General features: G+C 39.2%; 1 protein-coding gene across 9 annotated transcripts in view; it reads left to right on the forward strand.

The window, feature by feature from the left end:
* The window catches only part of ZNF609 (zinc finger protein 609), a 228,111-nt gene that overhangs the window by 150,487 nt on the left and 63,008 nt on the right, over window positions 1-14,616 (forward strand). The gene's annotated exons all lie outside the window — the stretch shown is intronic.

Below are 14,616 nucleotides of genomic sequence, written 5' to 3' on the forward strand. Positions count from 1 at the left end.
TATATTAGGTGCTTATTAAATATTTGTGGAATGCATCATCTCCCAACCATCTGAATTAGAAATTCTAGTCATACCTGACTCCTCTACTGATTACCTACATGTCTCATACGTCGTGAAGTCAAACTGCTTGTATGTCCTGAATGTCTCTTGAGGCCTTCTCCTACTTCTTACTTACTGGGTTTGTTGCAACAGGCATCTAGCTAGGTGCCCTCCTTTTCAATCTCTTTCAGTCTACCCCCTTCCATTAATTTTACTTTTAAATATACAAACCTGATATCACTCCTTTGCTTTAATTCCTCAGAAGTTTCTTAATACCTGCAAAGTTAAGTCCAAATTTTACTCTCCCTGTACTACTCTCTCCTCCAACCAAACCAAACGACCTGCGGTTCTTTGAATATACTAATTGTGTTTGTTCGTGCCTGTGCACCTTTGAACAGGCTGTTCCTTCTGCTTGGAGTATGCTTTCTTTTTTCTTTTCATTTTTTTAAAATTGAAGTATAGTTGATTTACAGTGTTATGTTGGTTTCTGGTATGCGACAAAGTGATTCAGATATACGTATATATTCTTTTTCATATTCTTTTCTATTACGGTTTATTACAGGATATTGAATATAGTTGTCTGTTGCTGTACAATAAGATCTTGCTGTTTATCCATTCTATATATAATAGTTAGCATCTGCTAGTCCTAACCCCCCAATTCAACTCTCTCCCAACCCCCCACCCCTTGACAACCACAAGTCTGTTCTCTATGTCTGTGAGTCTGTTTGTTTCATACATAAGTTCATTTGTGTCATATTTTAGATTCCACATATAAGTGATATCATATGGTATTTGTCTTTCTCTTTCTGACTTATTTCACTTGGTATGATAATCTCTAGGTCCATCCATGACACTGCAAATGACATTATTTCATTCTTTTTTTATGGGCAAGTGATATTTCATTGTATGTATGTACCACATCTTCTTCATCCATTCATCTGTTGATGGACATTTAGGTTGTTTCCAAGTCTTGGCTATTGTAAGTAGTGCTTCTATGAACATAGGAGTGCATGTATCTTTCAAATTATAGTTTTGTCTGGATATATGCCCAGGAATGGGATTGCTGGATCATATGGCCACTCTATTTTTAGTTTTTTGAGGAACCTCCATACTGTTCTCCATAGTGGCTGCATGAATTTACATTCCCACCAACAGTGTAGGAGGGTTCCCTTTTCTCCACACCCTGTCCAGCATTTGTTATTTGTAAACTTTTTAATGATGGCCATTCTGACCAGTGTGGGTGGTACCTTGTAGTTTTGATTTGCGTTTCTCTAATAATTAGCGACTTTGAGCAACTTTTCATGTGCCTATTGGCCATCTGTACGTCTTCTTTGGAGAAATGTTTGTTTAGGTCTTCTGCCCATTTTTTGATTGGGTTGTTTGGTTTTTTTGTTATTGAATTGTATGAGCTATTTATATATTTTGGAAGTTAAGCCCTTGTCATCACATCATTTGCAAATATTTTCTCCCAGTCTGTAGATTGTCTTTTCCTTTTGTGTATGGTTTCCTTTGCTGTGCAAATGGAGTATGCTTTCTGTTATTTTCTTGGGAAACTCCTTTAGGTCCACTCCACTATGAAGTCTTCCCTGTTGCCTCTTGGCAGTCACTCCCTGGGCAGGGTACTTGCAGCCCTCTGTTCACCTCTGTTACGATTATTTGTTTAACAGTTGTCTCCTAATATAAAATGAAGTTTTGCAAGCTAGGATATAAACTTTGTGTTGACTCTACAAATACAGGATATCTGTTTTTTCTGAGCCTTATAGAGTTCTTCATTTTATTACACTGTTGAATGGATTTGTGAGTATTACAATAAGGACCATGTTTAGTAATGAAGGCTGTAAAAATCTGTTACCTAGAATATAGCAACTCTTATTTACATTGTTGGGTTTGCCTAATGCTCTACCTTGGTGAAAGATTTTTTTTTTTTTTTAATAAATTTATTTATTTTATTTATTTATTTTTGGCTGCGTTGGGTCTTCATTGTGGTGCGTCGGCTTCTCATTGCGGTGGCTTCTCTTGTTGCGGAGCACGGACTCTAGGCGTGCAGGCTTCAGTAGTTGTGGCACGGGGGCTCAGTAGTTGTGTCTCACGGGCTCTAGAGCGCAGGCTCAGTAGTTGTGGCACACAGGCTTAGCTGCTCCGCGGCATGTGGGATCTTCCCGGACCAGGGCTTGAACCTGTGTCCCCTGCATTGGCAGGAGGATTCTTAACCACTGTGCCACCGGGGAAGCCCCTTGGTGAAAGATTTTTAAGGCCAGAGTTTTTTCCAATATTGAATGCTCTGATGCCTTTCTAAGTTACTCTATTTAGGAAGCTTAACTTTACTGGCCCTTGAAAGATGAAGTGCCCCTCTCAATTTCTATAAGATTTTGTGAGCCCTGTATGTTAAGTATGTTGTACAAAATTCTAAATTTCATATAGTGTTGTTATTTGGTATTTTCACTTTTGTTGGTCTATATTAGAAGAGCTAAGCTAAGGAATTGTTGAAAAGTGAAACATAGTTTAGCAAGGCTTAACTGCATTATGATAGGTGTTTCAGTTCCACTTCAAAGGATATTTGTACTGGAAAATCAGAACCATATTATGATGCAACTTGAAGCAAAAAAATCATTGTATGAAATCAGGGATTTACCAAAACAAATGTGCAAATTCAGATCTAAAAAACAGATTAAAAACTCTTGAACAACCTTTGTTCTTTTTATAAAAGATGAGTTTGCTTTACCAAATTCTAAATAGCAACCACCTCCTTTCCTCTTTGACAAAGCACCTCTATTTTTGACAGAGTTCAAGTGTCTAAATCCAAATTAATCACATTGGAAAATATTGAAAGAGTTTGCACATGTAGTCAGAGATCCTTTTGTCTAGGGAATCCTGGTAGATGGGAGAGAACCATAAGACTGCAGACAGGCAAATGTCCAAATTTTCAAAATTGTAGACCATCAAACAACATTGAACTTTAGCGAAATCCTAGAACAAAATGTTAAACAGATAGTTTGTGAAGTACTTGCACTCTTCTTCCTGGTCATGCCTAAGGTTTTTTGGAGTAGCATGGTATAATGGAAAAGAGCACAAGCTTTAGAGTTAGGCATACCTTGGTTCAAATCCTGACCCTGCCACTTAGTAACTGGTCATTATGGACAGATGAATTAACCTTCATGGGGCTTTGTTTATTTTCTATCAAACAAAGCATCATCTGCTTCATAGGGGTATAGGAGATTTACTAAGATAACTCTAGTGCACGGTAGACACACAATAACTTCTGACTATCTTTCCTTCACCTCTTGATGCTTTCCCTTAGCCAGTGCAATTTAGCTTCTGTGCCTTACCCTTTCCTGCAATTTCAGCTTGCATAACAGCAGCCCATTTTCTTCTTGAAACTTCATTTTCCCTTGACTTCTTGTGACACCATTCAGTTTGGGTTCTCACTTCTTTATAATTGCATGGGTTCTAGAGCCAAATTGCCTGAGTTTGAATCCCAGTTTTATCACTTGGTAGCTATATGACCTTGGCCAACTTACCTAGCCCATATAGCTTTAGTATATTCATCTTTAAAAGGAGATACAATGTTAATTACCTCAGAGGGTCATTTTGAGGAATACATATAAAATGCTTTGAAAAATGCTTGACACACATACACAGTAAGCAGTAATTGAAGTTTGCTTCTATCATTTAAAAATCTTATTGGATCATATCACTTTCCTGCTTAAAACTCCACAGTGACCTTCTTTAGCATGACATGTAATCTCCCACCACTTGACCATTCCCTCCATGCCAAACTATTGTGGTTCCCTCTCAGGCCATGTATTTGGTATTATATCTGACTAAAATAACCTAATTTTCCTTATCTTCCTGTTGAACTTATTTCTAAGACTCAGCTGAAACGTCACCTGCCTCTCTCCCAGGTGTACACAAGTGATTTTGCCACCTTTGTACTTCTTTTACATCCTTTATGATACTTCTTTAATTACTTGTTCACATTTGTTTACCTGCCCAGACCTAGGGACAGGGACCATATTAAGATTCATCACTTGCCATAATACAGTGCTTAGATTATAGTAAGTATTTAATGTTTCTGAATGAAGAAAGGAATCCGGAAAAATAATGCTTATTAGAAACCAAATTAAGTTCTAAAACATGACACTCTAAACTTTCTCTCTTTTCCCAATAGAGTTTTTGGGTGGGTAGATTGGAGTGCCTTGATTTCTTCAAGATATTTGAAAAAGCCTTTTATGATATTCTTGATGACATGTCAGTGAAATATGGACTGGATGGTGATTCAGTTGGGTGACTTTATAGTTGGCTGAAGAGCTATATTTAAAGAGTATTGATCACTAGATGTTAGCTAGGTTAGTATACCACAAGACTCTGCCATTGATCCAGTCTTGTTCAACATTTTCATTATAACTTGTGACTAAATAGAAAGTATGCATATAAATTTGTGGGTGATATGTAGTGGTCAGGACTTTTTCAGTTGTGATGGAAACCTGGCTCAAGCTAGTTTAAGCAAACGAGGAATTTGTAGGTTCTCACCAATGGAGTTTATTCGTTTCCGGCAGGGGCTCAAATAATGTCTTTGGGGTTCTATCTTTGCTCATTTCTATTCTACTTCCCCTGAATTGGCTTTATTCTTAGACAAGCCTTCTCAAGTGTTAGGGAAAATGGCCACTAGCAGTTCCAGGTTTAATTAGTCCTTCCAGCTTAAGGGACCAGGGGAAGAAAGAATCTCTGTAGCCTGTGGAGAACCTATTCCACGTAGTCTGAGTAGAGTTGGGCCCACTCCTATAGTGGAATGAAGTCGGGGGAATGGATTTCCCACAGGAAAGAGAAATTCCTCTACCAGAAGAAGGGAAGACATAATGAAGTCAAAACTATACTAGAATGAACCGCTGCAGATGGATAGTTCAAGTACTGAATGTCTGAATAGAGATTGACAATGTCATAAAAGACTGAAAGATAGAATTAAATTGTAAGATATTGTTGTTATTACTATTATTATCATCATTATTGTTATTGGCTAATATTTATTGAACTTTTACTGTGTCTTGGGCACTATACACTAAGCACTTCGTATTCAGTTAATTGCTACAATGACCGTATGAAATATAGGTACCCCTGATGTTTTTACAGAGCTGAGATTTCATCCAGTCTGTCTTTTAGGATGATGAGCATTTAAAGTTTAAAACAGTTACCTCCATTTTTATTACATGAAGAAATAAGGTACAGAACAGTGTATGTAGTGCACTGTCATTTGTGTAAAAAGAATGAAGGGAAGGTACATATAAACAAGCAAATACATATGCATTGGGTTGATTGCTTCTGGGAAAGGAAACTGGTGGTGGTGGTGGGGGTCAGAGGTGGAAGAGAATGTTTTCAAAGTTTGAGCAGAAAAGATTTAGGGAGTTTTAATGGCTATGAAATTCAGTATGAGCTTTCAAGAGTGACTTGACTCTTAGAGTAACTAATAATGGCTACCATTTGAGATTGCCAGAATACTGTAGACATATTGCTAGGCCCTTGACATACGTTAAAGAATTTAATCTTTTAAGCCACCCAGTAAAGTAAGGGTTATTTTCTCACCACAGGGTTAGGGCGGGGTGGATAAAGTTCAGATAGGGGTTTTATTTTTATTTTATTATTTTTTAAAAACTTATGTATTTATATATTTATTTTTGGCTGCATTGGGTCTTCGTTGCTGTGAGCAAGCTTTTCTCTAGTTGTGGCGAGCGGGGGCTACGCTTCATTGTGGTGCACAGGCTTCTCATTGCGGTGTCTTCTCTTGTTGCAGAGCGTGACTTCTCTTGTTGCAGAGCATGGCCTCCAGGTGCACGGGCTTCAGTAGTTGTGGCACGTGGGCTCAGTAGTTGTGGCTCGCAGGCTCTAGAGCGCAGGCTCAGTAGTTTTGGCGCACGGGCTTAGTTGCTCCGCGGCATGTGGGATCCTCCTGGACCAGGGCTCGAACCCGTGTCTCCTGCACTGGCAGGCAGATTCTTAACCACTGTGCCACCAGGGAAGCCCTATTTTTATTTTTTATTTATTTTTTATTTATTTATTTATTTGTTTATTTGGTTGCGCCAGGTCTTAGTTGTGGCAGGCGGGCTCCTAAGTTGTGGCATGTGAACTCTTAGTTGCAGCATGCATGTGGGATCTAGTTCCCTGACCAGGGATCAAACCCGGGCCCCATGCATTGGGAGCACAGAGTCTTAACCACTGTGCCACCAGGAAAGTCCCCAAATAGGGGTTTTATGACTACCTATTATAGAAAAGATTTCACCCTTGAGTGGTTAGGTTAGTTTAGTTAGATGATCTTGAAGGTTTTTCCACACTATGATGCGATTTTATAATTTTGTCTTGCACATGCTCTCTAGGAACCCAAATAGCTTTGCTGCTTAAGGTGCTTTGTTTAGACAGAATGACCTCTCATTGGAATCACCCATTGTTTCCTGTCAAATCTGTAGGTCTTATGTGGAAGTTATACAGAATCAGTTGATATTCTGTGACCTTATATTATAGAACACAAAGTCACCTAGGAGACACTTGGGCATTGAAGCATATCTAAGCAGATGGCCATTTCCCACTTGGTTCAGTAGTGCTAAGGTGTCCATAATCAGGAGTTAACTCAGACTGTACAACACCCTTCATACCACTTTGAAGTTTTATCTCTATACCTTAGCTTAAGTAGCAAAGACAAGGAAGACTTCTGTAGGAAGTGATGGCTTCTGGTTAATTAAGGGGCCCATTTTAAAATTTCTTTTAGATAAGCCATGTTTAATTTCTGAACTGCTAAATTACAATTTCAGAGAAGTCTTATGCTTAGCAATTTGAGAACAAATAGGCACTAGAGAGAGTGATTCCCCCTCTGCCCACAAGGGTAAGGATCAATTTTATTAGTAGTTAATGACCATCATTCTTTTGTCCGTTTTATAAACAATTAACTGAGCGCTTTATTCTCCCAAATTTTTAAAATACTCACTCATTACTCAATTGCTGAAATTTATTAATACCTAACTTGTGAACATCCCTTAGTTAAAAGATCCTTAGTCTGGATCTTAGGAGCTGTCTTTCCTACTCCACTCTTGCTAATAATTTTCCCTGCCTTTGTGTCTCTTTTTCCTTCACTGTCTTTCCAAACTGCCCTGTTGTGGCAGACACTGTTGTTTGCCTACTGAACAGGCAGCCTCCCTCAACTTCCTTGCTACCAGAATCCCAGTTTTGTATAGGAATCAGATGGCATATGCTTCTGGAGAAGCTGATCACTTACCCAATCCCAGAACATGAAACTTGATTAATTCTCAAAATATAACACTCAGACCCCGAAGTATCTCTGAGACCTTTTCAGAGGTCCTGCCAGGTCAAAACTATTCTCATAATAATACTAAGACACTTGCCTTTTTCACTCTGTTGACATTTGCACTGATGGTGCAAAAGCAATGGTAGGTAAAATGGCTGACATCTTGGCAGGAGTCAAATCAATGGCACCAAATTGTACTAGTAGCCATAACATTCTTAACTGCTGTGCCCTCACAGTAAAAGGTAAACATTTTTATATAGCTAGTTTCACTTTAAAATATCTTTAATAAAGCAGTAACAATTATTAGCTTATTAAATCCTGACCTTTGAGTACATGTCATTTTATATTCTATGTAGCAAAATGGGAAGTACACATAAAGCACTTCTTCTGCATCCTGTTTGTCTCTAGGAACAGCGCTTGTGCAATTGAGTTGCAAGCTGAACTAGACAGTTTTTTCATGAAATGCCATTTTTACTTGAGAGAACAACTAACAAATTATAGTTATTCAGACTTGGGTATTTAGCAGACATTTTCTTGAAAATGAATGAAATAAGTCTGAGACAGGCTGGGACCAGGGACCCTTTGCTGCAGTGCTTGCACCTGTCTCCTCCAGCAACAAAATACCAAGAAACTATATGGGACTAAAAATAGCTTTGTGCATGCCCAGTTGGGGCAAATTATGGAAAACAAGATACAAAAAGACCAAAAACTCAACTGCCACTTCTGAAGAGGCAAGAGCAAAAAAACAGGGTACCAGGAGCAAAAGCAAGATATTGTGCATGCCCCCTGCACACAACACCACCAAAGTGGTGGACAGACCACCTAAACTACCCCTCTGGCCCAACCCCCGGACCCACCCCTACCGTTACCCCATATAAAGAACCAGCTCGCCCTGCCTCAGTGAGCAAGCCAGGGAACTTGCTACTTGTTTTTGCTCTCTCCTGCTGCAGCAGGAGCCCCAGTGAAGCCTTGCCTGAATTCCTTATCTTGCATCTTATCAATTTCTACTGCTTAGAGAAGGCCAAGAACGCTGGTTGGTAACAAGCCTATTATTCCAAGGACAACAACTGACAGTTATTTGTTGTTAATGATAAAATTTGAGCTTTCAAGCTAACATTACAATTTTGGAAAATTTGTATCTACCCCACTATGAGTTTGACACCTTACCAGTATTTTAAAGACCTTTCTGATAAGCTCAGAGACAATATTAACAAATAACACTTTTCAATATTAATGGAATATGTCAATATTTGAAAGAGCTGTCTAACTCAGTGAACCAGTATTTTCCAAATGACTAATGCATGATGTTAAAAAAAAAAAATCATGCAGTTAAAGAAACATTCCAAGTGCAAGCTAGACCAATGGATTGTAATCTAACAGAGTACAAAAAGTTTCAGATTCCACATTGTCAATAACTTTTAAGAACTATCACTCATTGGGACTTCCCTGGTGGTCCAGTGGCTAAGACTCCGTGCTTCCCAATGCAGGGAGCCTGGGTTCGATCCCTGGTCAGGGAACTAGATCCCACATCCCGCAACTAAAAGATTCCACATGCCACAACGAAGATCCCGCGTGCCGCAACTAAGACCCCACGCAGCCAAATAAATAAAATGAATATTAAAAAATAAAAAGAACTATTACTCTTTGCGTTTTGGGGTCACATCAAAGGAGAATATCCACAATTATCTGAAAAGGACATACATATCTGTGTGAGACCAGTTTTCTTTTGAATAAATTTATTCATTTATTTTTTGGCTGCGTTGGTCTTCGTTATCAATGTTATCACATGTCTAGTCTGGGTATCTACCACATAGTCAAGGTACAGTTCAATCACTGCAGGGATCCCTGTGTTGCCCTTTCCTCACTACACCCACCTTCCTTCCTCCTCCCACCAACCCTTATCCCTGGCCACTGCTAGTCTGTTCTCTGTGTCTCTAATATTGTCACTTCAAAATTGTTAGTTGTTTTAAATTAGTTAATTAGTACGTACTAAAATCTTTCAGTTTTAATTTCTAACACAGTGAATATCAATAGATATAGCCTACATAAATAAAAGCTGTGTAAGGTTCTCAATTTTTAAATCTGGGTTCCCAAGACCTGGAAGGTGAAGAACAGCTGGCTTAAAGCAGGGAGAATCATTCGCATTTCTCCTTCCCAAGCTGCTGCAGAGCAAGATGTGGTTTGTGATGTCTCAATTAAAATGCTCGTGTTTTCTCATAGGACCATCAGTACGAATGATGATTAGGTTCATAAGTACAGTTCGTCCATCCATGTTGGAGGATATGTTGAGACTTTTCTTTTGACATCTGTGATTCTGAATGATTCAGAGAAAGGCTTTAACTTGCAGTTGTGTTTACTTTCCTTAAGGGGAAAGAGGATGGAGTAGAGAAGACACGTTACAGCCGTGACGTTTTTAGGAAATGAGTATGTAAAAGGAGGTAAGAAGCGTGTTCAGGAGAGGAAGTAGTTGCAGCCAAAGAATGAATTTTTCTCAAATTCTTTATTCTTGAGAGCTAATTCTAGTGCTTCCTTTGGAACAATGTAGGAATGGAAGGAGGTATCATCAACCTTGTGTGGAAAAAAAATGTAGTCAGTTTCAGAGGTAGGTAGTACTTAGGTCCCTATGGTTGTTCATCAGCTACAAAGTTAATAGTTTTGCTGAAGGCAAATGTGGTGCATTTCAAGCAGGCAGGAGACTGTAGAGTGAGAAGACTTGGAAGAGCAAAAGAGATGCTTCATTCAGCAAAAACCTTTGCACAGTATTGGACACTGCCATGTGATTTATGTTGTGCATTGATTTTGCTTATGAGATTTTTTCTTTTGTTCAATTTCCAGCATAATTTACTCAGTCCCACACATTGGGAGTTTTAGACAGGCTTGAATATTAGGATCATTTGATCTGCCATCTCCTTCTCTTTACCAGAAGAGTCTTTAGGGTGTGAGCCTGAGACTCTATAGGGATCATCTCGGAGACCTCCCTATGGCTAATCTGTAGTCTTTAAATTATGCGTTCACTGCACTTGCATTTTGTAGTACACACTGGAACAGCCTTCACTGCTGATCTTGACCAGCTGATGATTGGTTAAAACTGAATGCTAAAGTAAGTCTTCTTTGAATAATAGAATATGTAGCTTTGAAGAACTGTTTGATGTTTGGCTATGGTGCCAGCTACCACGTCTTTCTTTTTCTCTTTTACCTCCTTGTCTTCTACTACAAAATGTCTGGGAAAGTAACCAGAGTTACAACCAAATTCTTCTTCAAAGCAGCCCAAGTGAAATCTGGAAGCTCAGGAAACCAGCAAGCCTCGTTTTCCCCCTCTCCCCTCCTCTCCCCTCTCCTTCTTTCCTTCCTCCCTCCCTCCCTCCCTTCTTTCCTCCCTTCCTTCCTTTTTTCTTGGAGAGGCACTTGGAAAGGTACTTAGTGTTTGAAAAGGAGCTGATTTCCTCCTTCACTAGTAGTTAAATGTTAAGCTGTTTGGGGATTTACTCGGAATATTCTGTTGCTTTCTGACAAGAGCTTCACGGAGAGGAAGAATTTGGATTCCTGCCTCCATCTTCAGTCATTCCATGATTTCCACCCTCCAGCCTCTCATAATAAGGATCTTTCAGAATAAGCAAAAATAATCCTAAGTTATTAAAAAAGAATACAGTGAACTTATTTTGTCTCAAATTGGCAATCAACAGAAGGCAGTTCAAACAATTGAGGGTTTTATTCCGTGTTTTAATTTGAGAGAAATATAAATAACACAATAAACTGATAAATGGGATTTTTTAAATTACCTTTTTTTTTTAATAACCACAATAAAAACTTTGTGAGCAAATCAAGTTTACTATAATACATCAGGGTGAGTACTTATATTTTGTCCATGAATCAAGATCGTATATTACTGTTAGTGTTGCTGATGCCGAGTCACTATAAAATCTTGAAGGATCTTTGGAATTATTGAAGAAAGAGAACTTCTTATTAATATAGTATTTAGTATATTTGATGACATTCTACTTTCTGCACAGTCTTTCCTGATAAATGTGAACATTCATCTAACCATGATCCCCAGTAATCTTTCACTCTTGGATAAAAGGGAGTTTCTTAGAGCTACCGCAGTTATCAGTCAAACCAGCTCCTTTTCTGCCTTTTGACTGTGAAGGTAAAGATATCAGACTCATATTTGTGAAGAGGAGAGTCTGTCCCAAATATTTCTTTGCTACATTTTCTACCCTTAAAATTATGTTGCAGCCTTGAAATTTTTTTCCTCCATTAGTGCCTCTCAAGTATGGGAGGCAGCTGAAGTCAGTGTATAATTACTTATTGTGGGGAGATTAATGGCTCTGGCTTGTCTTTATTCTCTCTAGTCCTCATTTTTGTGTCACCTGCCTATCAACACTCAGACCCCTAGTAGGTGCTATTAGACTAATATCTAAAGGTGAATTGAAAAGAAGTATCATTAAAAAATAAAGGACATGAAATATTGGGAAACCTCAGCGATCTCCATCTTTAAATTCTCTGTCTCTTTTCAGGTTTTGTTTTGTTTTGTTGTTTACCTTCCCATTTCAGTGAGCTCCAGGAGCCATGGTGGCACTTCTTAGCATTTCAGAATCTGAGAATTGGCCCAGCTTTTATCATTGTCATAGTTGTTAAGGTATTTAATGACCTTAACTTTTCATATTTCTATTGCTTATTTTCCCTGCTGGCATCAGTCTCTTGACAATCCCTGCTCTTATATCCTAGGCATTACAGGAAAGATGGCAAAATGAGTCCTTTTTTTATTTTTATCCTCTCCTGGAGAGTGTTAAATGAAGCTATGTTTGTTCCGATGAATAGTAGAATTTGAAATCCCACAAAGCCACCTAGGTTATTAGATGAATATCACAGAGCTGCTTATTATGCACTATGGCTTAATGTAGATTATAGATGTGACCAAACAGTAATTAGCAGAGCTAGAGCTGTAATTAAACATTATTGTGCTGCTCCTTAGATTTCTTTTGCAAAGTAGAAGGAAACTGAACAGTAGTTCCACATCCATAGGTAGATTTCCTCACTTCTCACCCTCAGAAATCTCGTTTAACTAATCAGATAGTTAAATAAAGTCATCCTCACACAAACAGAGATTCTGAACTCTAGTAACTTAACTCTGATCAGTAAGGGTGGTTTGATGCATACACAGGTTAATCAGCTCCTCATGTGTATTAGTTCTGTTATTCTTAGTGATCAGTTCAGCTAAGTTTCTTCTCTTCAGATGTTCTACCGCGGGGTTTAATTTGGCAAGCTGCTTGAATGCAACAGTGGTGTTTTGTACTTATATCTTAGATGTTGTTTTCTGGGTCTGTTAGTATAGAATTGGGAGCTTAGCTTGTCTAGATATTAGCAGCTTATCTTTTCCCTGGCCTCCCAGCAGCACTGAATAACCTAACAGGAAATGAAACCACTTACAGAAAAGAGCTGTCGTTGATGGCAGAGTGTGTAGGTGACTCCCTGGGGACTTACCGCCTTCTCTGATTAGGATTGCTGCCTCAACGATGGGACAGGTTGGCAATAGGACTTGCTCAAGCGAGGCAATCAGAAAGTTCACAGGAGTGACCTAAAAGGTTCAGGCCAATTTCTTTGTCCAAGAAAGAGGACTTTGCAGGAATTTCTCTTGCTAGTAGAAGAAAGGTATAGAAAAGGGAACAAACTCTTAAGCAAAGGAAATGCACATACTAACTGTGAAGTTGCTTCTGTCTTAGTTCTTCCCCAAGAGAAAGAACCAAGAAACAGAGGTGAGGCTAAGAGTAAAGATGGTTTGTATACTCCGTCTCTGATTTCCCCTTTCTAGTAACTCTCACGGGTAAAATCTCCAGGAAACTTTCTTTCCAAAGAGTTAATGAACCACCTTCTTATAGCATTCCTGAGAGGACTTAATGATTAGAGCCAGAGTCCAGCTCTACACAGGAGTAGTAGGAAATCCAGTTTATTTTTTCTGTTGTTTTCACCTTCAAATCTGTGCTTAGAAATTTAAAAAAAAATTTTTTTTTTTTTAAATATTTATTTTTGGCTGTGTTGGGTCTTCGTTTCTGTGCGAGGGCTTTCTCTAGTTGGCGGCGAGTGGGGGCCACTCTTCATCGCAGTGCGCGGGCCTCTCACTGTCGCGGCCTCTCTTGTTGCGGAGCACAGGCTCCAGATGCACAGGCTCAGTAGTTGTGGCTCACGGGCCTAGTTGCTCCGCGGCATGTGGGATCCTCCCAGACCAGGGCTCAAACCCATGTCCCCTGCATTGGCAGGTAGACTCTCAACCGCTGCGCCACCAGGGAAGCCCTGTGCTTAGAAATTTTAAAGGGTTTTTCAGGCATCTACCACATCCCAAGAAGTTTTCCAAACTGGATTATAAATGCCTGATTTTCAAGAGTACAAAAGACCAAAAATGCCTTTTGGCATTTACCATGATGCAGAAGATTCATTAGACAGGCTTCCACTTCCATTTTATGAAAAGGGTGGAGTTAGGGAAGTACAGGGTGGATGTGTGTAACAACAAACAGATAAGGATAAGGTTTTGGCAGCTTTTCAGGGACCAGAATTGATCAGAATCAGTGTTCTAGCATTCTGTGGACTCTGATGGTGATGGTCTGCAAATACCATCACTTGACTTGTAAGCCAAGAAGTCAGAGAGCTACCTGTAGAGAATGGATGCAGTACCCAGATCTCAGCTTTCAGGGTAGTGTTCGAGGCCAGGAAGGTGTAGGGGTGTGTGTGTGTGTGTGTGTGTGTGTGCGCGTGCGCGTGCATGTATGTGTTTAAAAGGAGGGAGATGGATTATAGATAGAGTGGTGGTCATGCAGTAAACTATTTCAGAACCAGAGTTCTGTTGCAGAGCTGTCCAGCAGCTTGGATTATGGGTGCATGTGTGCCTTGCTTTCAGTGTGGGTCTGTTGAAGGAGTACATTCAACCTATCTTTCACAAGGGAAAGAGGGTCCCAATCCTTGACTCTTATTTTCTAGGTCTTCTGATTGGTATCATACTTAATCTTTAGGGAAGATCAGTCAGTGTGTGTATTGAGTGCCTTTGCATATTCCAGACACTGTTTAGTTAGGGTGTAGGCAATATTGACTCAGAGTTGGTACTTTGTCAACCTGATAAATGCTGGGGTTTAAAGAATTAAGGGATTATTGCTTTTTATTACAATTTTTCTTTTAACTCTAGATGTGTTGCTTTCTTCTTGGAATCTAAGTAATTGCATTCTTGTGAGAGGGTCTAGTTTTTGAGATAGATTGCTGGTTCTTGTGTTTGACTATAGACTGCTATAGATTGGTTTCTGGAT

Source organism: Balaenoptera borealis, assembly GCF_965194805.1.
Source record: "Balaenoptera borealis genome assembly, chromosome: 3".
Lineage (NCBI taxonomy): Eukaryota > Metazoa > Chordata > Mammalia > Artiodactyla > Balaenopteridae > Balaenoptera > Balaenoptera borealis.